Source organism: Bubalus bubalis, chromosome 14, assembly GCF_019923935.1.
Source record: "Bubalus bubalis isolate 160015118507 breed Murrah chromosome 14, NDDB_SH_1, whole genome shotgun sequence".
NCBI lineage: Eukaryota > Metazoa > Chordata > Mammalia > Artiodactyla > Bovidae > Bubalus > Bubalus bubalis.
Window position 1 is genome coordinate 4,803,213 of NC_059170.1, and position 22,593 is coordinate 4,825,805.

The following is a 22,593-nucleotide window of genomic DNA, read 5'->3' on the forward strand; positions in this document are numbered from 1 at the left end:
AGACGTGAAGGGAAAAGGCCAAGCTAATTCCCACCCCAGGGGAAGTGGGAGGTGTGAAGGGGGATGAGGCTTGAGGCGGGAAGCTGGACCCGGGGATGGGGAGTGCGCAGGGTCGGATCCAGGACAGAGGCGGGGGAGGGGGACTGACGGGAAAGAGGGGAGAAAGGAGAGAGACTGGGTGGGGGGACCGAAAGTGGCAAGGTGAGGGGGACGAGGAGAGAGCGGGAGGGGGAGCCTGCGTCGGGTCTGTTTGCGATTAGCACCGAAGCTGGTGCCGAATGAGTAAGCAGAAACTTCCAGGCGTCCCCACACCCCCCTCCGAGGCCAAGCAGAAATCAGATGCTCCGGTGATTAATCGTGGAGAGTTCAGGACACGACCACAAACGCCGTGCAGACTTGAAATTAGCTGCCTTCTCCAGGCCCCCTTGCCAAGATGGGAGTGAGGGCCGGGCCGTGAGGGGTGGGGGCCCCGCCTGCTGGGGGCCAGCATGGGACTCTCCCCGGCGGAGCTCAGAGTGACACCGTCGGGCGATCGGCCGCGGCCAGAGCCGCAGGCGGCATCCGGGGGGGACCGGGCCGGCCCGGGGGCCCCAGGCGGGCTTCCTGGAACCCTGCTCCGAGGCCGCCTGCACCCTGACCGGGCCCGATAAGAGCCCGGTCGCTCTATCCGAGCCCGGGGAGCGCCGGCCCCGCGAGGGAGGCCGGGCCGGGGGGTCCTCCGAGGCCATGTTCCGAGCGCACAGCCTCGTCTCCTGAGCCCCGCGCCGGTGGGAGCCGCCGCTCGCTCGTCTCAGCGATAAAGAAAGTCGAGCTTCCTCCAGGGGGACGGGGCGACTCCGGCAGAGAATGTTCGGACCTGCCGGGTGGTGAGTGTGGACCAGACTCTGGGGTGGGAGAGCGGCGTGTCCAGCACATCCCACCTGGAGCTCCGCGAACCCTGAGGCTGAGATGGGATCGTAGGAGGACCTCGCTGTGTGGCCTTGGGCAAGTTCTTTCCCCCACTCCGGGCCTCCCTTTGTCCATCCCTAAAATGGGTGGTTGAAGGAGGTCGTCTTTAAGGGGGTCTTACTATGACTACTATTTTTTTATTTTTCTTGTTTTTGACTGTGCGGCAGGCTTGCAGGATCTTAGTTCCCCGTCCAGAGATTGAACCCTGGGCCCTTTCAGTGGAAGTACAGAGTCCTAACCACTGGATGCCAGGGAATTCCCTATGACTAATATGTTTTGTGGGTCTGCTGCACCAGCCATTGATGAAGCTTCAGCTTGGACAATCCCCTCCAGCCCCCGGGCGGGATAGAGATTCTTTTTACTATTATCCTCATCGTACACTGACAAAGGGAGGCTCAGAGAAATGAAGTGACTTGCCCGAGGTCACGCAGCTGGTTGGCAGCAGAGATGGGAATCAGATCTCGATCTTTCTAACTTGCCTCTTGCTAAGCTCTGCACCTCCAGGAGTAGTTGGGACTTGTGTCCTCTGAGTCTGTGATGATCCCAGAAAGCAGAAGTGAAGGAGGAGAGGAAGTGTTGTGTGTAGGAGGCAGGCAGAGGGACTGGACAGGCAAAGCCATAGGCCGAGCAGCCTTTGACTCTTGGGAGGGTCTGTCAGCCCGGGGATGGGCAGGGACTCCTGGCTTGAATGCAGAGGGCCTGATGCCCCTTGAGGTATTTGCTGCCCTGTTACAGGAGGCTCCCAGGGCAGTGAGAGAAGAGGGTTAATGTCAGGCAGGGGTGGAGAGAGCTGGGGGTGGGGAGGGTGGCACACGTCTGTATGAGGTTGTGTTCCAATTTTATTTTGCCTTTTCAAAAATCTGTTTTGAATCATTCTGGGCTCCCACTGCTCCTCTGGCCCAAACAGAATTGTGAAACACATACAGTGCTTTCCACATGCCTCCCTTGGGGGCATCACGTATTCACATCATCAGAGGCTATTTGCACATGCATCCCTGCAGCTGTTGATAGCAGCAGCCAAGAGATAAGCTGCAGATAAAGCCAGCGAGTGTCTCTCTGGCACCTACAAGGAGGAAGCACGTTACATCAACGAGGGCTGGGAAATCCACGGCCAGGCCGTGGCAGGTGGGAAGTCCCTTGGGTGTCCGGCATCTGGGCAGAGCTGGAAGTCCCAGCACCCAGATGTGGCCTCCTCTTTCTTCTTTTCTGGGAAAATTCCACCCCATGGCAGCTGTGTACTCACTCTTTTCTTTCTGGGTCTGGCCCAAGCCCTCTGCCCTGGGCTTGACTGGAGACCCGACTGGCGGTCCTTGCTCAAGAGTGACCAGCTTGTCCCAGGAGATTCCCCTCAGTCCTGGGCAAACCCAGATGGTTGGTCACCCTACGCAGTTCTGCCCTTGATTTCTTCTTTTTTTTTTTTCCTTTGCAACTTTGAGCTAGTGACTCGCTTTCTTCCATCTGTAAAACAAAAGGATTATTTTAGGAAATCTTTACAATCTCTTTGCAACTCTAAAATGCTGTGACTCTGGCTAGAGAGAGTCAGAGCACTCAAGTTCTAAATGCGGGTGAGACACAAGCTTAAAGAGGAGGAAAACCTCCCCGTGAGTCCCCCAGCGCATCTGGGAATGTGCTGGAGGAGGCTGGAATTCGGTCGAGCTTGAAGAAGTGACTGCTGGCCTGCAGCGCCCAGTGACTGCTGTCAGTGAGAACAGCCCTGGGTATCCACAGGCTTCAGAAAGGTGTGCGTTCAGTTGCTCAATCATGTCTGACTTTTTGCAACCCCATGGAGTGTAGCCCGCCAGGCTCCTCTGTCCATGGGATTCTTGAGGCAAGAATACCAGTGGGTTGCCATTTCCCGCCATTCCCAGGAGTCTGGGAATCTTTCAGACCCAGAGATTGAACCCTCAACTCTTGTATCTCCTGTAGGCAGAGTCTTTACCAGTAACACCACCTGGGCAACTCTGTTGCCAACACCCATCTGGTGGGGCCAAACTCCATCGCTTAGTGCCTGACCTGCTGTGGGTTCCTGCCCTGCCTGGGACGTTCTCAGCTGTGTGGCCCTTGCACGTGGTGCGCTGGAGCCAGCTTGGACCGACTCGTGAAAACCAGTTGTCAGATTTTTAGGAACTTGGTGAATTCATTGGTAAACAGAGCCATTATTAAAAATTAAACTATGTAGATTTATAATTAAATAAATGATATTAAAAACAAAGGTCGTAGGTACTCAAAACTCATCACTTTCCATTTTTAAAAAAGCTACCTAGTTACTGATACTGGTGTTCCTGGGGATATTTACATCCTGTGGGTCTGTCTGGTGGAAATATCCAGTGCACTATTGCAGATCTCTTCCCGATTCCATTTTTTTTGTGACTTCAGGTTGGTAGCCTGAAGTTGGCCATGGGTGGGAGGAATGACACTAAGAGAAATCGCAAACAGTGCAACTCAGGGCTTGATTTATTGTTTTGTTGATTATCTAGCTCAACAGACAAAATGACCTAGACAAAGGAAGGGAGAAAAGGTTGATGCAGATTGAACACAGACGTGTGTTATCTCTCTGCTTGGTACAGTGGGAATAGCACCAAAAACCGAGGAAGTTGCTCACTTTGTGGACAAGCCAGGAAAGCGCCGACCTGCTCTCTGCTGTATCCTTTTTTCTCACTCCTTAGTGTGAAAGCAGATATCAGCCTGTGTTCTGGAAGGAACTACAGTCGCTCATCAATTATAACCATAGGTTGACAATAGATACAAGAGTTGAGGGGCAAAAATCGATAACAACGTCCTGTGTGAATCACTGGAGTATATGAAATTTACGGAAAGGGGGTCATCGTACATTTTATGTTTATCTGTAAGTTGTGTGTTACACAGCCTTTGTGTCAATACAATCTATAGCAAACCTGAGTATATATGTGTTCGAGAGTGTGTGTAAATGCATAGATTTACACACGTGTGCATGTGCTTACACACATACACGTTCCCCTGGAAAACTGGTTGTTAAAGCCTTTACCCACACACCGCTCGCCACAGCTTGTGCCCAGAGTCTTAGAAATCTTATGGACCGCCCGAGAGACTGTGCTCAGCTCTCACCCAGAGGGATTCAAACTCCAGGCAGCGGGCCTTGGATACAATTCCTCAGCTTCTTCCTCTGGCCTCAAGCAGACCAACAGCCAAACTCCTCTCTCCTGCCCTAAGCGCTGGAATGGATGCAGAGACTGGGAGGGGCAGAGGGTGTCGTTGGCACCAGCTGCCTCCAGGGGCCCAGCTCGGGCAGCAGGAAGGCCCCGCTCCCCTCGTCCCTTGGTTCCCTCATTCATGCCCTCCCATGTCTGCTGGGTGTTTCCAGGTCACCTCGGGGGCAGCTCCGTGGAAATCCCACCCCATTTCAGGTCTCGCTCCTTCCATCCTTGTTGTTAATGCACAATACACGATTCTGTAATCAAAACGGCGTCTTGGATCGCGGAGGAGGAACAGCTAAGCCAAACCTGTAGGGAAGTTCAGACCACCTTCTATTTTTAGAAAGCCTCGGAGCCAGGTGGGCTCTTTCCAGTCTCCCAGGCCAGCAAGCACGAGAGGAAAATATTTCTCATTCCCCTGCTCCGCCTTCTTAGGGTCCCGGCCAAGGAGGAGGCCCAGGTGGGGACACTGGCCGCCTCAGAGAAGCGAGGCTCAGATGGCAGGAAGTGAGCCCTGCCCACAGCAATTTTAAAAAGAGCTAAAACCAGTTTTTTTTTTTTTTTTTTTTTTTTTAATTTTAATTTTGCATGTAGTAACAGCAATCCTGAGTTTAAATCTCAGTGGGTCCCACTCCAGGCAACCTTTTCCAGACCGTTCATTCACTCACATGCGTGTGAGTGTGTATGTTAGTTGCTCAGTCGTGTCCGACTCTTTGTGACCCCCATGGATTGTAGCCCCCAGGCTCCTCTGTCCATGGGGATTCTCCAGGCAGGAATACTGGAGTGGGTTTGCCATTTCCTCCTCCCAGGGACCTTCCTGACCCAGGGATTGAACCCAGGTTCCCTGCATTGCAGGTGGATTCTTTACCTGCACCTCCTGGGAAGCCTATATTCACTCGCATATGTAATTTTAATTTTCAAAAATGAGATCATTCTTACATTTTATTCTGCATTTTTCTTTTTTCACTTGATGATACACCTTGGGTGTTTTTCCCTGTTAGCACAGGAAGACCTAAAGCTTTCCATGCCTGCCTCCAGGAGGACTGTGAGAGGGGAGCTATGGTGACAACCATATCTCTGTTTTCACATCAGGTCTCAGATTTTCTATTTAAAAATTTTTTAATATATTTTTATTATTTATCTGGTTGTGCTGGGTCTCAGCTGCAGCCTACAGCTTGCAGGATCTTCAGTCTTTGCCAGGGCATGCAGAACTCTTTTTTAAACTAGTTAATTTGGCTGCGTTGGGTCTTAGCTGCTTTTGTTGTGGCTCGTGGGTGCTGCATGTGGGATCTTAGTTCCCCAACCAGGGACTGAACCTGTGTCCCCTGCCCTGCAAGGCGGATTCTTAAGCACTGGACCACCAGGGAAGTCCCAAGTCTGGAACTTTCTTGACCGCCGAACACACAAATAGAGCCCAGGGGCTTCCAATTCTCAGTTAAAGGACACTCTGTTGGCTCCACTGTCCGCCTGTCTCTGGAAGTTGACCGTTCCCCTCTGCCCCCGCGGCTGCAGTCTCTTTCCGCTCTGCTGTGGTCGCCTCCTCCCTGATGTCTCTGCCGCTCTGCCTGCCTCTCTGACGGTCTGTTGTGCACCTGCAGCCAGGGGGGTCTTGTTCAAAGGAGACCGGATCCCGCCCCTCCTCTGCTCAGGGCACCTCCTCCCCGCCAGCCTGGCAGTCCTAACCACAGCCGCCAGGCCCCACAGAACCTGGACCTCATCTCCCCTGCCCGCCCCGTCACTGAACTCGCTGCTGAGTACAGTCCTGAGCACAGTGCGGCCTCAGGACCTTCGCCCTTTGCCCTTGCCGCCCCCTCTGCCTGGGACACTCATTCTCCAGATCGCCACATGGCTCCCTCCGTACCTCTTGCCATCATCTAACACATGATACGTTATTTTTCTTTTTCAAAGTATCTTCTGCTTGAGGGGCTTCCCTGGTGGCTCCGTGGTAAAGAATCCACCTGCCAGTGCAGGAGACACGGGTTTGCTCCCTGATCCGGGAAGATCCCATGTGCCGCGGAGCAACTAAGCCCGTGCACCATGACTCCTGAGCCTGTGCTCTCGAGCCGGGCAGCCTCGACTACCAAAGCTCGGCAACAAGAGAAGCCGCGGCAACGAGAAGGCCGCACGCCGCATCTAGAGGGTAACCCCTGCTCGCTGCAACTGGAGAAAGCTGGAGCGCAGCAACGAAGACCCAGCACCGCCAAACAGACACGATTATTTTTTAAAATAAAATGAGAGTTTCCTGAGGGCAGGATTCTCTCTGTTTTTTTCCTGTTTTCTTCAGTGCTGTATCTATCCCATAGCACGCACTCAGTTAAGTCTTATGGAAATATTCGCTTGCTTCTGCGTTGACCAGCAGAGTCTTTACCACTGAGCCCCCAGGGAAGGCCTCAGTCCTCCAGATTTGAGTTCAAATCCTGGATCCCCTGTCAATGTGCTGTGTGACTCTGGGCAAATTACTCCACCTCTCTGCACCTCTAGAATGCAAGAGCGCTCTCTTCCAGAAGCCGTGTGAAGCGTTCCATGGTTCTTCTCCTGCTGTGGTGTTTCCTGTTGGGTTGTGTGCTCATTCCTGAAGTATCCCTGGAGTTGTCTCATTGGCATAAGGAACCGACAAGGCTCATCCTTGGAGCTGAATGGGAATCAATTCCACCCAAACCAGTGTCGGCGAATCCGGACATGAGGTGGCCCCCAAAATGAAAGTCGCTCAGTCGTGTCCTGCTCTTTGCGACCCCATGGACTATACAGTCCATGGAATTCTCCAGGCCAGAATACTGGAGTGGGTAGCCTTTCCCTTCTCCAGGGGATCTTCCCAACCCAGGGATCGAACCCAGGTCTCCCGCATTGCAGGCAGATTCTTTACCAGCTGAGCCACCAGGGAAGCCCTGAGCTGCCCCAAAGCCAGCGGCAACTCTTGGGGGGAGCAAGCAGGGGCTGGGCCACACGAGGGCAGATGTCCACTCCAGGCTCGGCTGGTTTGGCCATTGACCTTGGTGACCATCTTATGGCCAGAGAGACTGTCCGGGACGAGTGGTGACCAGCACTGGTCTCTGGCCTCATCCACGTGAGGCTGATGCTGTGCTCAGGCCGTTGCACACACACGTCTGGAATACCTATTCCGAAGGGTAATTCCCAGGGAGAAAGCGTGTTTATACTTTTCTTGGGGGGAAAATTCCACTTCTGTTGCCAATCAGTTCCGCTTGAGAACAGCTTTTCTCAACACCAGCATGTTGGCCGCCCAGGCTCGTGTTCTGCGGATGAGCTCAAGGTGGAGGGGGAAAAGTGACTTTTCTTTCCTTCTTGCACCCCCCAACCGTGATACCCGGCTGCTAGTGTTGAAAGGGGTCCTGTAGCTCACTTAGTTTTCCTTGTCATGCTGACTCCAGGAAAGGCTATAAAAACCATCAGTGGGCCCCACTGGCCGTAACTGGCTGGAGCGGAAGTTAGCTACCCCAGAGGCCGAGTTATCAGAAGCCGGTTGAGATGAAGATGCTTCAGTCAAGCCTCTTCTCCTTGCACCTGGGCCCCAGGCCAGTGCAGGGCGGGGGCTGCTGAAGGGAGTTTGTCTGTCTATCTTCCTTCCCGGCTCCCAAGAGCTGCAGGGGCTCTTGGCAAGATGGAGCAGCTGGGAGGCCATGCGGTAGGCTGGTCCCCTGAGGGCCTCCGACGCCCCCTGCCCACACCAGAGCCCAGCTCTGCTGTAGCCACGAGCCGTGGACTTGAGGTCCTGTGGCCTCAGTTTCCTCATTTTTAAAGTGATGGTCGTGGTCCTTCCTCCTGAGATCGCTGTCAGGACCACACAAGTGGATCCACTTGGAGGAGCCCCTGACTGCACGTAAAGTCCTTCCTAAACGTCAGCTTTCAAGTTTAAAATTTATTTACCTGTGGCTACACGGGGTCTTTGCTGCGGCGCAGGAGCTCTTTGTTGCTGCACACGGGCTTTCTCGAGTTGCTCTCTAGTTGCAGTGTGTGGACTTCTTGTTGTGGTGGCTTCTCTATTTGCGGAGCTTGAGCTCTAGGGAGCGAGGGCTTCGTGGGTGCCGTGCACAGGTTCGGCTGCCTCGAGGCACGTGGGATCTTAGTTCCTGGACCGGGGATCAATCCAGTGGCCCCTGTATTGGCAGGTGGATGCTTAACCACTGGACCTCCAGGGAAGTCCCTAAACGTCAGTTTTTATTACTGACTCAGGACCCTCCCGTTCCTACTCCGCTGACACTCGAGGCGTTTGTGGTTGTGCCACGGTATCTTAACCCAGCCCCCTGTTGATAGACCTGTGATCGGTTCCAGTCTTTTGTGATTTCAAATCATGCGGCATCGAATCACCTGTATTGAATCCACCGCTCCCCTAAGATATGTGAACCCCATGATAACCTTGTCTCCGCACTTTCCTTCCTAGGGCCTGTAGAACGAGGAGAGGTATGTGGACGAAGGGCCAGCCCCGGCCTGGCATGCAGACAGGCCTGTGGGACAGGGCAGGGTTGGGCCCTTCTGAGCCATCCAGCCCCCGTGATCCTGGCCAATGTCCAAGGTGGCCTGGAGAGAATAAAGCTGTGCCATGCAGCTCTGCCCATCTTTTGCGATCCTCTTCCTCCAGGAAGCCTCCTGGGATCTATGTTCTGACACTCGTGACTGTCTCTGCATGGATTTAGTACCGTGGTGTCCTGCTCCCTTTTGAGGAGGGCAAGGCCTTAAGATGAGGAGTCAGGAAGGCCTGACTTCTTAGTCCTCCACCCACGTAACCCCTGGGGCCTCCATGTCCTCTTCTGTGTGAACCAGATAATAACAATAATGATAGCAACTCCTCAGAAAGGTCTTGGGAGGTCTCAGCAACATAACATTGGTGGAATGTTTGACCCTGCGTTGGTCCTGAGAAACAAGCTTGGACTAGGAATGTCGCCTGTGGGAGGGTCCAGCTGCCTGCCTGCTGGGCTGTGGGCACAGGTCCAGCTGCCTGCCCGCTGGGCTGTGGGCACTTGCAGGCAGTGGTGTCCGGTCTGGAATCGAATAAACGGAGCCCAACCTAACGGTGTGGCCTTGGGCTAGTCGTTCTCTTTCTGGACTGAGTTTTCTCTCGAAAATGGGGGTCCCGATGATACCTATGTAACGGGTTTGTTTGGGGAATTCAGTGAGGCCAGAGCAAATAATGCTTTGGACCTGGCAGATGCTCAATAAACGCTGCTTATTACTGGTATCATGCATGTTGTGTTACTAATTGTAAAACATCCTCCCAGAACCTGGCACAGCGTTGTACATGCCCTGGGTACTTTGTGAATCAAACGCACTGACTGTCAGGGCCAAGTGCGCTGGTTATAAGGTAGGGTCTGCGGGAGGCATTGATGGAAGGCTCCGTTTCTCCTGTGGTTGATGCCCTTAGAGAGAAGATGACCTGACCTGTGGTTCATGCCATCTGCCGGCACCTAGCTCTGTGGGATGCTGGAGCCGGCGTCAGCACCCCCATTTTACAGATGAGGAAAAGGGGCTCAAGACGGGAGAGCCTCTCGCCGTGTTCCACAGCCAGCTCACAGCGTAGCAGGGGCCGACCCACTTTTCCTGACCCTCAGAGCAGTGGTCCTCACCCCGCCTTGCACAGGAAATGGACCGCGGGGGCGAGATACAGAGTCCCTCATTGAGCATGGCCCTTGCACATATCTGTCATTTTTGCATCTGGGGACACGGGGTGAAGAAACTCAGATGAACCGTTCTGGTTTCCTGGTGGACAAACACTGCTGACCCGGGGTGAGGGATGTTTGTTGTTGGACTGGGTCGGTCAGAAGCGTGGTTTTGTCTGGGTTTTTCCCTTCTCCCCTGCACCCGACTGCAGAAGATCCAGAGAGGGCGAATGTGCTGAAAACCTCAGGAGCTGTTCCAGGGTATCTGAAGGGCAGGAGGCCCCTGAACTGTGGATGCTGGAGGCCCCAGTCCCACCTGGCCTGCTGTGGGACCTGCCTTGAATGAGAGAGCCCAGGAAGGAGCAGGGGGTCACTGCCCTCCCCTGGCCCGCATCCGTGTGCCCTCTCCTCTCATGAGGACACCAGCCACGGGATTCGGGGCCCCCCTAATCCAGTGTGACCTCAGTGGAACTAATTACATCTGTGATACACCATTTCTAAATAAGGTTGTGTCCTGTGTCTCTGTGTAGACACGACTTTTGGGGGGACACTGTCCAACTCGCGACAGCAGCTGACAGCCACCATGGTTATCACTTCCGCCACCGCCCACCGAAGCAGCACACACAAGTGTCGGTGCTTCTCTGAGCACCTTTCTTTTTTTTCATTTTTAAAAAAGCTTTTTATTTTGTAATGGAGTATAGCCAATTAGGGCTTCCCAGGTGGCACCCTTGGTAAAGAATCCACCTGCCAGTGCAGGAGACATAAGAAACACAGGTTTGATCCCTGGGTTGGGAAGATTCCCCTGGAGAAGGACATGGCAACCCACTCCAGTATTCTTTCCTGGAGAATCCCATGGACAGAGGAGCCTTGTGGGTTACAGCCCATAGGATTGCACAGTTGGACACAACTGAAGTGACTTAGCACGCGTGAAGATTAACAATGCTGCGATAGTTCCAGGTGGACAGGAAAGGGCCTCAGTTATACGTGTACATGTGTCCATTCTTCCCCCAAACCCCGCTTCCATCCATGCTGCCACGTCACACTGAGCAGAGTTCCCTGTGCTATACGTAGGTCCTTGCTGGTTATCCATTTTAAATACAGCAGTGTGTCCATGTCCATCCCAAACTCCCTAACTATCCCTTCCCCCCGAGCTTCTTGCATTCCTTCTCTCTTTATTCCTCTGGCCCCCTCCGAAGCTGTGCAAAGTGGTTTCATGGTTATCTATGAGACTCAGAGGGGTGGACTGACTTGCCCCAGCTCACACAGCTGGTAAACAACAAACCTGACTTTCGGACCCTTTTTTCTCTAACTGCAAAGCTGACAAGGTTTCGAGCAGCTCAGATCCCACCCCAAGAGCTTGGGGTCACCGTACTTTTCCTCCCAGGATCCCGCCATCTGAGACAGGCTCGCTCCTGGCCCACACGTCTCTCCAGAAACATCTCCCCCAGAGAGGCTATAAAAGGGCAGGGGGTAGGATTCTTTATTCGGGAAACATGAGGTTGTGCTCTGCCACGGGTCGCTGGTGCCCGGGTCTCCTGTGGGCAGGAAGCTGGCGTGGCCCCCATGCGTGTGAGAGCATGCCAGAGGCACTCACGTCATCCCTCACATCTGGGAACGTTTTCGGAGTCTTGACTGGGGGCTACAAATTGCAAAGGGGTCCTTTAAGGTGGGATTTACTCATCATCGAGACTGTGCTATTAAATGCTCGCGCAGAGTCCATTCACTCTGTCGGACCCACAGCCCTGACTTCTCAGGCCGGGCCCGGCCATGGCCTGGCAGCAAAAGTGGGGCTGGTTTTTTGATGTCAGCAGAGAGGGGAGAGTGGGGCCTGGGGGCCGGGATGGGCCTGATGGAGACAAATGAGCGCCAGCCAGATGGTGCCTGGCAGGTCAGCTTTCATCATGCTTGCCGAGGAAAGAACATGCTTTGGCTGATGGGAGGTGTGGGCAATTAGGAGTCGGGAAAGAAAAATTGTCATTTCCAACAACTGGGGCTTTGGGGCCAGGAAATATTGGCTCTGTCAGCCCGGAGAAAGTGAATGGATTGGACATCCCTGGGAGATCGGGGTCCCCAGAGGTCCCAGCCGGCCTGCAGCACTTGGTGGGGGCCACAGGACCGAGAGCTCAGTAGGCTGTCTGCGTCCAGGTCCTGTCTCCTTCCGAACACCCTGGTCAGCCCCTCTGTTGGACAGGGATTATCGCAGAGCCTCCCCTGGGGGCTTGCGGGAAGCCCTGAGCTAACAGCATGGTCGAGTTCTCACTAACCCCAGCCAGTGTCCTCAGGACCCGGGTCCAGCGCGGGGCTGCCTGCAGATGGAGAGGAGCCGAGACAGCGGACTTCTCGCTGTGGCTCCAGGGCCAGACTCCTAACCCGCCCACCAAAGCCGGGCAGGAGCTTCCTCCCTCAGGGTAACTGGGAGACGAGTGTCGAGGTGGTCTCACCCGGCCTGGGTGGTCCGTGTGCTCAGCATCCAAGAAGCCAGGCCTGTGGACGTCAAGGGTCTGATTCACATTCCCAGCTTAGGGCCGGTGGAAGGGCAGATGGTGACCACGTGGTCCCTGCGGTCCTTCTCAGGTGGCTCCAACCCCGGAGGAGAGGCGGGGAGGGACCCATGTCTTTATGGGCAGCCAGCCTGGGGTGGGGGGTGGGCTGCATGGCAGGTCCAGCTCAGGGGTGGGGATCACACAGACCTGGGGTGGGGAGCACCTGACATCAGAGCCATCAAGGCGCCCAGGTCCTGTGAGCTGCATCTGGGCTACAAGTCTGTTCTCCAGACCTGGAGTCAGGTATCTGTCAGCACGTGAAGGCTGAGGCCTGACCCTTCCCTGACGTCCCCATCACCTCCAGGTCTGACTGCCTGGGGGTCATGGCTAGGCCGTGCCAGCTGGCTACAACTCTCCCATGAAGGCCAGTTTCTGGAGCTCTCAGATGTGTGGCTCTTGGCTTGTTTATCTCCATGGCTCCAAGCCTGGCCAGCTTTTGGGCAACAGGAGCCCCAAAGTCTGTGAAGACGGGACTGTAGAACCCACCATGGGGGTAGCCGGGGGGGAGGCACAGGATGCTGGGTGCCCCGGCTGCAGGCAGCTCTGAGCATAGTCCTTTGGAGCCCAGGAGGCCAGCAAAGTGAGGATGGAGGGGAGGCTTCTCCAGGGCGGGGGACCATCCCTGGAGGGCCGCTGGACCCTGACCTTGTCACAGCTGCTCAGTGAGGGACCTTCCTGGCTCCATTCTTATTTACATATGTATTTAACTTCATTTTTGGGTTGCCCTGGGTCTTGATCGCTGTGCACGGGCTTTCCCTAGTTGTGGCAGGTGGGAGATACTCCCTGTTGCAATGCTTGGGCTTCCTGCTGTGGTGGTTTGGTGGTTTCTCCCGTCGCGGGGCACAGGCTTTGGGCACGCGGGCTCTAGCTGTGGCCGCGCGTGGGCCCTGGTTGTGGCCGCGCGTGGGCCCTAGCGCACACGGCTCAGTAGTCGTGGCTCATGGGCTTAGCTGCTCTATGCCATGAGGAATCTTCCCGGACCAGGGGTCCAACCCTTGTCCCCTGTAGATTCTCATCCACTGTACCACCAGGGAAGTCCCACAGCTCCATTCCGATGGGCTTTATTTCCTGATTCTAATTCCTGATTCTTCATTTCACTGCTCCAGCCAGAGGTCCCATTCATTCATTTTCTTAGTCTTCACAACGAACCCATAAGGCAGGGAGGTGCTATTATTTTACGCACATTTTTAGATGGGGGAATACACATAGAGCTTAAGTAACTAGTTCTTGGGCACAGAGCTAAGGAGGGGCTGTATTAGTTGTGTGTAGCTCCGTGACACACGACTCCAAAGTTTAGCGGCTTAGAACGCTGCGTGTTTATAATCTCATTGCTTCTGCGGATTGGAGGTCCAGGCCTGGCTCAGCTAGGTCCTCTGCTTCAGGGTCTCTCACAGGCGACAGTCAAGGGGTGAGAGGCTCCAGTCACTTCAGGGTCTGACGGGGGAGGATCCTTTCCCATATTCTCGTGGCAGTGCCGGCAGGGTGCAGTTCCTCCACAGCTGTTGGTGGGAAGCCCTCGGTTTCCTGGCCCCGTGGCCCTCTCCAGCACAGCAGCTTGCTCTGTCAAAGTGGGCAAGCCAGGAAGGGGCGTGTGTGTGTGTGTGTGTGTGTGTGTGTGTGTGTGTGTACTTGAGTCACTGTCTTTTATAACCTAATCTTGGAGATGACATCCATCCCCTTCACTTTTGCCATATTCCATTCATTAGAAGCAAGTCACTGGGCCAACTCATACTTAAGAGCAGAGGGTGGGCGCCAGCAGGGGTGGGTGGTTGCGGGCCACTTTGGAAGCTGCCCAGCCTCAGAATGTTAACCCAGTTGGGTCTGACTCCAAAGCCTGCTCCCCCAACCCCCTGCCCTGCCAAAGAAAGCTGAGCAAAGAGTTCTTTCCTCCCCAGTCCTAGAGACTGGCCACCTGTCTGCTACCCGCCAGGTCAGAGTTGGGCCGCCCGTTCACGTACTCAGGGAGCATTTACTGAGCACCCACTATGTTTCAGGCCCTGCACAGCTGTGGTTCACACCCACGGGAAGGTCCATCCCAGGGACTGACCTTGGGTAGCTAGCTGCACATCTCCTCACACTGTCACGTGTGTGTGGCGAGAAACATGTCCTGTGACTGATCTGAGATTTCTCAGAAGCCCCGGTCGTAGGGCAACATGGGAAAGCGCTCAGTTTAGTCTAAGCTGGCAAGCATAATCTGACGGAGGCCTGGAGGTAAGGCTCCCGCTCCCCCTGAGCCTCTCTCTAAGCGCGTCTGAGTCTGTGCACTGGGCAGGGATGCCGCGGGCCAGGCTCCCTGCCGAGGGGAGGAGGCGGGTCTGCAGCCACGTCTGATGCCTGGATCACCGCTTGCCTCTCTGGCACTTGTGGCTGCAGCTGGCGGCTGGAAGAACTCACGCTCTGGGCCCAGAGCCCTGCCTGGCTGGCTTGTCTCTACCTTGGCTCACACCCCCCTCCATCACCCCTGCATTTGGCCCCCTGCCTCAGCTGTCCACTGCCAGCCTCTGCTGCGGTCACTTGGCCCCTGCCCCGAAAACATGTCCCCCCCCAACCCCAGAAGGGATGTGTTGAGCCCCATCTTGGTCATGGGGGGACCCCGTGTAGCCGGGGAGAGTGGACCGTGGGGCTTCTTTCTCTTCAACCTGCTGCATGTCTGGGTTCCCCAACCCTAAGTGGTGGGCAGTGGTTTCAAGGCAGCTAATTCCTTGAGCCTCCGGAAGATGAAGTTGCCTTTGGAGCTGACCCCGCCTGTATGAAAACACCAATAAATAGAAGTAGCTGACACACAGGGTGCCTGTTATACACTGGGGTCTCTTCTCAGCACTTCACGCATGAGCTCACTTAATACAGCAACTCTGTGAAGAAGTACTGTTAGTCCCATTTTACAGATGGGGAGACTGAGGCACAGAGGAGGGAAATGGCTTGCTTGTGGTCACAGAGCCAGTAAGTGGTGGAGCTGGGATGTGGGCCCAGGTGCCCCAGAGTCCACGCTCTTCACCACTGGCATTCTCCATCTGTGTCCTCTCTGGGCTGAGGCAGAGGCGGGCAGCGGGGTCCTCACTTCCTCTGCATATGTTCCTTTGGGGGTAGTTGGCCAGCCCGGGGTCATGGCTGAAGGGAGGCCTTCTTACTTTCTTGGTAATTTGGGAATTGCTGTGTTCATGGAGAGCTAAGGGCCTTTCAAAGAATGTTTTCTCACAGTGGAGGCTTTTAAGAGGCTTTTAAGTCTCCTGTCTTGTGGCAGAATCTATTTGGATTGTCGGGAACTGAGCCTGGCCATGGTCCTGCTCTTTCTGCCTTTGTAGGAATCTCCCTCTACCCGGGCAAGTCGAGGATTGAGTTCAGGAGGGGAGGGCGGTTCCCCACAAAGCAGAGAGGAAAGTGCACAATATTTTTCCAACCTGTTACAGAAGTGGCCATACACTTCATCAGTCACAGTCGTGACAAATGTGCTGAAGGAGAAACACACAGAGCAACGCGGCTGTGCTGCAATCGTCTGAGCCCATTTAGGCTGCGGGGGCAAAGCTCCAGAGACCCGGCGGTCAGAGCCGCCATCCAGCTTCAGTTCTGGGACCCAGCAGAGGCCCAGCTTTAGTCTCCCCACCTGGGAACAAGGAGGTCAGCCCGTCAGCCCGAAAAGGTGGAGCAGCTTTCCTGGGAGTGGCCTGGGATGCTGAAACCAGGGTGACCGGGGAGAGCAGGTCGGGACCGCCCAGGGCAGAAGGATACAGGAGTCCCGTGGGCATTCCAGACCCTCCCCTCTCTCAGTTGCCTCCATCCTCTGTCCTCCCTGCCCCCACCTAGGCCGATCTCAATGAGAAGGCCCCTGTGCCAACCACTGGGCAAGCGTTATAGCCACGAATTCTCATTGACAGAGAGTAGTGTCATCGTTCCCATTTTACATGAAGGAAAACTGAGGCTCAGCCAGCTTGAGCAACTCGCCTTGATGATGCTGCGAGAACGTGGCAGGCTGGGATTTGTCCCCCAGGGCTGTCTGACTCCACACCCTTCACTGTCCTCCCATGCCTGTGGGGCCATTCAGGTCCCTGGATGGGGGACAGAGTGGAGGAGAGAAGAATTTGCCCAGGGGGAAAAAAAACTTCAAGTGCCAGACTCCAGAAATGCCCAGAGCTGTGAGCTGTGTTGTGGCCATGCCTTCCCCTCACTGTGAAGGAGCCAAGCTGTGGGAGCAGATGTCAGGAACTTTGAGCAGAAACCCAGTTCTGAAATGTTCTAGGACAAGGCGGGGAAGGGTCCTTTGGGGAAGGGGTGGAGGTTCTGGTCCATGTCACTGGAGGAGACGGGGTGGGGGGTGGGGGGACACTGATTTTGCTGGTTGATGGTTAATGTTCCCTCCCAAGGATATGCATGATTTATGCCCATGTTTTGAAACAAAATTCAACCAAGCTAGACTCAGTGCCCCAGGAAGCTAAGGAGATAGCCGTCCTGGAAACTGTTCAGGGTGGGGGAATAAAAGGATATGCCAGACAATTTGCCTCCTTTCTGACTCTACCCATCCAAAGCAGAGGGCCCTCCCCACCCCCCCATCACTGAGACCCCTCGGGAGGCACCTTCCAGGCACCAACAGCTGAAGAAGGTGGTGTCCCCTGTCTGATTGCCTTTTGTCTTGGCTGGATCAAAGAGTAAAAACAAAAACAACCCCCTAGACATATTCGCTAAACCTGCTTTGGTCCCCATTCTGGGGCCTTCCTGGGAAAAATAACCTCTGCATTAGGAGTCTGAGTTACATGTGATGAAACCCCAAGTCATACTGGCTCAAGCTGAAAAGAGAGTGGGGATTTCTCTGGTGGTCCAGTGGCTAAGATTCTGTGCTCCCAAAGCAGAGGCCCTGGGTTCAGTCCCTGGTCAGGGAACTAGATCCCACGTGCTGAAACTAAGAGCTTAAATAAACAAATAAATAAATTTAAAAATAAATAAATCTGTTGATGAATGTTTTTTAAAAAATAAAAAGAGAATGTATTGGCTCACATTTAAGTCTAGGATTAGGTACAGCTTCAGGTGTGGCTGGATCCAGTGGAGCGGTTAGGGGTGGAAGATCTTAAGGTTGCTTTTCAGTGGCCTAGAGCAGGAGCGATTTCTTTGGCTGAACCAATCATGGCAGCTGTGAGAATGTGATGGTCTGAATGGGTGTCAGTGGTGTGTACTGGAAAGTGGTGACGAGGTCACTGGTTGGGAGAAACCTTTGGTGCTGTTGGAAGAAAAGTCACATCGACAGAGAGATCTTCTTAAGTTCCTGTGTGGTCAAATGAGATCTTAAGTCTCTGAGCCATTCCAAGCTCTGAGGACCTTATAGAGCAGCTGGATTGGCATGGCAAGCATGTGCCACGTAAATACTCCTCTTTCCCCTCCTTCAATTCATGGCAGGCATGAATGTTAATGGATCACAGCTCCCTTTCGCAGTGAGCTGCAGACTCCAACTCAGTACTGATTTGGAAGCACCCCATATCCGTCAGTCGGTGTTAGAACAGGGGTCGAAACCATGTGCAATTTCTGTTCTAAGCCGATGGAGTAAAGGAAACCAAAGCTCTGAGAGTTACGTGATTTGCCGAGTTCACGCAGGAACTCGGACTGAACCCGAATGACTCTGGCTGGCTGCCTTTCCTGTGGGATTCTGCCTGATTTGAGCCTTGAGAGGAGGTCTGTCCCTCAGTGGAGATTTCCATTCCAGACAACTGCTGCACGTGGTAAAGAAATAGACTTGGGGTCAGAGGAAAGCCAGAAAGCCCAGCCACTGACCCAGCTCAGGCTGAGAACGTTCCCTGGGGCTGAGTGTGATTCGGCGGGCAGGGCAATTCATGTGGAAACCACCAGTCAAACCATTCGTGCACCCACAGAGCTCTCAATGGGCATTTGCGTGCCCTACCTTAAATATAATAAAACCCGGGTGCTCTACCTCAAATATAATAAAACGTGCTCTACTAGACACACTCTATTCACGGGAGATGATGCTGAATTTACTTCCTCCTGGGGACTGGGGTCAGAGTTGTCTTAGAGGGAAGGAGAAAGGGCTGGGAAGCCAGAAAGCAGAGACTGAGTCCTAACATAGTCTTTATGTTAGCCTTTATCCCAGCTCAGCCTCACCCAGTCTGAGGAAGAAAGTGCGTGCCGAATGACCAGCTGGTTATCTGGCCATAGGAAGGTACCGGAGGGGATCCTGACCTTAAGGAGCCTGTGTCAAGTATGCGACATGAATTCACTAATAACTTTGGAGGACTGACATTGGGCTCACCATGCGCCTCTCACAAAGGCAAAAGATTTGTCTGTATCATCTTAGGGGACTTCCCTGGTGGCTCAGTGTTTAAGACTATGCCTTCCAATATCTGGGATGCGAGTTTAATCCCCGGCTAGGGGGCTAAGATCCCACATGCTATATGCCCCAAAAATCAAAAAATATAGAACAGAAGCAACATTGTAACAAATTCAACAAAGACTTTAAAAATGGTCCCCATGGACAAAAACAAAATCTTAAAAAAAAAAAAAGGAAGTGTGGGGGCTTTGCTTGCACTGCGTGCTAAATCACATCCGACTCTTTGCAACCCTATGGACTATAGCCCACCAGGCTCCTCTGTCCATGGGATTCTCCAGGCAAGGATACTGGAGTGGGTTGCCATGCCCTCCTCCAGGGATTTTCTCAATGCAGGGATTGAACCTGCGTCTCTTACATCTCCTGCGTTAGCAGGCAGGTGTGTTCTTTACCACTAGGGCCACCTGAGAAGCCCTTTGCCTGCACTGTGAATCCCTGGGATTCTGCAGGCAAGAATACTAGAGTGGGTTGCCGGTTGCTTCTCCAGGGGGATCTTCCTGACTCAGGCAGGGATCGAATCTGGGGCTCCTGCATTGTAGGCAGATTCCTCCCCATCTGAGCTAGCAGGGAAGCCCTGCATTATCTTAAATCAAATTCACACAACCCTAAAGAGGAGGTGGAGTTTGCCCCTATGAACAGAGGCTGAACTGGAGGCTTGGAGAGAAGCCACACCGCCCCTGGCCACCCGTGAGAGAGGGCAGAGCTGGGCTCCCAGTCGGACCTGCCCGACCCTGGTCCTGACCAAGCGCCATGCCATGGGCTGGCAGACATGGTGAGGAGGGGCAGAAGGGAACGTGTGAGCCCCTGGAGAGCCATTCAGTCCATCACCCCCAGCAGCAGGTTGCGAGCTGCTGCTGGGCTCAGAGAAACACATGGTCGTTCCCAGAAAGCACAGGGTGTGCCTTTGGGACGAACATCTCTGGGGACGCTAATAATGTAATAAGTGCCCTCTGTGACATTTAAGCTCGTGGCCCACAGAGAGACACAATCAGTTTGAAAGCTTCTGGTCTAGAACAAGTCCCCCTCCCCGCCCATTGTACAGGTGAGAAAACTGAGGTTCAAGAAGGCAAACTGACTTCCCCCAAGTTGCACAGCGGGGAGCCGTGGGGCCAGGACTCGAATCCGTATCGGGGTCCCAGTTCAGCTGACTCCGTTGGAGACCCATGAGAAATGATAGGGACCAAACCGTGGCGGGGCAGTGCTGGAGCATCCAAGAGGAGGGTGCTGGGGGTGCCCCGGACGGAGAAACACCCAAGGGTGCCGTGCGCGGCGGGCGTGGGACGGCCGTGATGACGGCAGCGCCCGTGACGTCCACCGCCTGGGCTCAAACCCAGGCCCGGGACCTGGCACTTAACAAGCTGCCGATTTCACAGATGTGGCCAATTATTTCTGCTTCTTGATTTCCTTTGGAAATTCACTTCTAATACGTTTTGGCTCTCCCCGTCCTCAGGGGGGCCTGGCCCTAATCAAGGCAGCCTGACTGATGACAAAAGCAGAGGCTCCCAGGTAGGCCGGAGACGCCCGCGCCTCCGGTGGGTCCGGCAGCCGCCGGAGGGAGAGCCGAGTGCGCGGCTGATCCTCTGCTCATGCGCAGTCAGCGCCTCGGCGCCTCTGCGGGGGCTGCTGATGGCGGAAGCAGCCGGAAGGGAAGTGCGAGGGCAGATGTGGCTACAGACAAAGGCCCACGGTAAGCAGGGCTTCGCTGCAGCTTTTTTGGAAAAGACTCCACTCCTGGAGCCCACGAGATGCAGGTTCGCGTCCCAGAACCACACGGACCGCTGATGAGACTGGGTTCACCCCCAGGAGTGCCCGCCGAGCGCTGGGGCGCGGCCCGCAGCGTGCCTGCGATCGTCCCCGTGGTCCACTAGACTCCCTGTGCACAGCAGCTGTGCTGCGGGGGCCCTAGCGAAACGGAAGGCCTATTTCTGCCCCTTCTCTCCCAGGCCCCTGACCTGCCCCTTGGCCTCAGGAGGTCCTGGCTTCACCCTTTGTCCAGGACCTCCAGAGCGACGCTGATAACAGCAGTGCTGAGGCTGAGAAGGGGCCGCCGTGAGGACAGCGTGTTCCTGCAGCAAAGCCCCAACCTCCTGCTGCCTTCTCCAAGTGCTTCAGCGCAGAGCAAGGAGCTTGTCCTTAGGGACATGCAAGGACAGGGCTTTGAATCCTGACTCTCTCAAAGGGCTTCTCCCCACTTTGGCGTGGTGTGTTAGGGTTCAGGGGGTCATAAATCTGCTCTAACAATTCCAGGTAAAAGGAGGGTGCCTTGGAAGATTACAGAAATGTTCTTTTTGATTATACAAAAATAACAAACAAACACCAAATCCTAGAAAACCCAGTAAAACCAATTTGAAGAAAGCTTTGTTGATTCAGGTAATGGAAATTTCCAGCAGTAGGGTGGGTTTCAGGTGAGGTTTGATCCAGCCACTCAGCAACATCGTGGGGATTCAGACTGCCACGGCCCCTGTCCCTCTTCCATATATATCTGTTTGCATGTGCTCCCAGAATGGCTGTTCCAACTTCAAACATTCATGACCCTTCAGTTCAAGGACCTAAAACAACCACAGTGTCCTTCTGCGTCTCTTCATTTATATTCCTGAGGGAGGGAATCAGATGTTTAGACTCATTCTCTCAGGCCAAGTACCGGAAGTTGTGTGTTTCAGGCCAGTGAGTGGATGGTCTCTCCTGGGTTTGGTCACGAATGGCCAGACCACAAAGGTCACGTGGTTGCTGAGGAGGCAGGATGTCTGAGAAGTGGTCACGGACCAGTCAGTCTCCCTGATACCTTCCCAGAGAAGTGGGGATCCACAGGCTGAGTGCCACAAGTCCCCAGGGACTCTGCAAGTCCTCCCTGGCCTGAAGACTATCTGAAGAGTCCTCATTTGTTCTAATTAGTAATTTTAGGGAAATTTTAAGATTGGTTCTGGTTACTTTTTTTTTTTCCCCCGCATAGCTATTTCTCTAGGCTCTGTTAATGATTCATTCAGGAGAAGAAATTCAGACATAGTTCAGGAGATGGTGTTGATCACAGTTCCTGAGAAACTGATCAGTAACTGCGTGTGTCCACCGTGAACAAGCCCAGGGTTATCCTCAGGTGGCTTTGACAGGCAGCCTGGCTGCCTCATCAAACACACTCTGCCTTATTTTCTTACTTTCATACCAGGAAAAAGGTTTGGTCTTCAAAACAAAGCACAGACGTCATCAATTAGACTGGAAGAACTTGTTTGGTCAAATGTAGAAGCCACAAGAAGGTCAGAGAATAAATTTAGAACTGACCTCTGATCCCTGAGCACCAGCAGCTCTGTCTGGCCCTGGCTGCCTGCTAACTCCACCTGCTACCTTGAGTTTGGTTGACTTTTCACCTCTGATTCTGCATCTATTCTCGCAGGATAACGTGGTCTTTAAGGGTATGACCTGGCGTCTAAAATGCCTCTCTACTACTTCATAGGCTGTGTGACTCTGGGAATGTGCATCATCATCTGGGCCTTAGTTTCATCATATGGTTTTTTTGTTTTTTTTTTTACTCTTTATTGAATTTGTTACAATATGGCTTCTGTTTTATGTTTGTTTGTTTGTTTGTTTTTGACCACAAGGCATGTGAGATCTCAGCTCCCCGACCAGGGATCAAACCCACATCCCCTGCATTGGAAGGTGAAGTCTTAATTACTGGACTGCCAGGGAAAGCCCTCGTCATTTTTAAAGAAGAGGGGAGGGTAATAATAGCATCTGCCTCATCGGGTGTGGGGCTTCCCTGGTAGCTCAGCTGGTAAAGAATCTGCCTGCAATGCAAGAGACCCCTGTTTGATTCTTGGGTCAGGAAGATCCCCTGGAGAAGGGATAGGCTACCCACTCCAGTATTCCTGGGCTTCCCTGGTGGCTCAGATGGTAAAGAATCTGCCTGCAATGCAGGAGACCCGGGTTTAATTCCTGGGTCGGGAAGATCCCCTGGAGGAGGGTATGGCAACCCACGCCAGTATTCTTGCTTGGAGAATCCCCGTGGACAG

At 54.0% G+C, this 22,593-nt stretch overlaps 1 protein-coding gene across 4 annotated transcripts in view; it reads left to right on the plus strand.

Moving 5' to 3' along the window:
• Nucleotides 1–225: 225 nt before the first annotated feature.
• Nucleotides 226–22,593, plus strand: part of RIPOR3 (RIPOR family member 3) — a 74,739-nt gene continuing 52,371 nt past the window's right edge. For 2 of the 4 annotated variants that reach the window (XM_006044624.3, XM_025263289.2), the window contains exon 1: nt 228–866. The gene's annotated coding sequence lies outside the window, so the exon portion shown is untranslated. Of the gene's footprint in view, nt 867–22,593 lie in introns of all 4 variants that reach the window. The other 2 variants (XM_025263290.2, XM_025263288.2) reach the window with 2 other exon arrangements.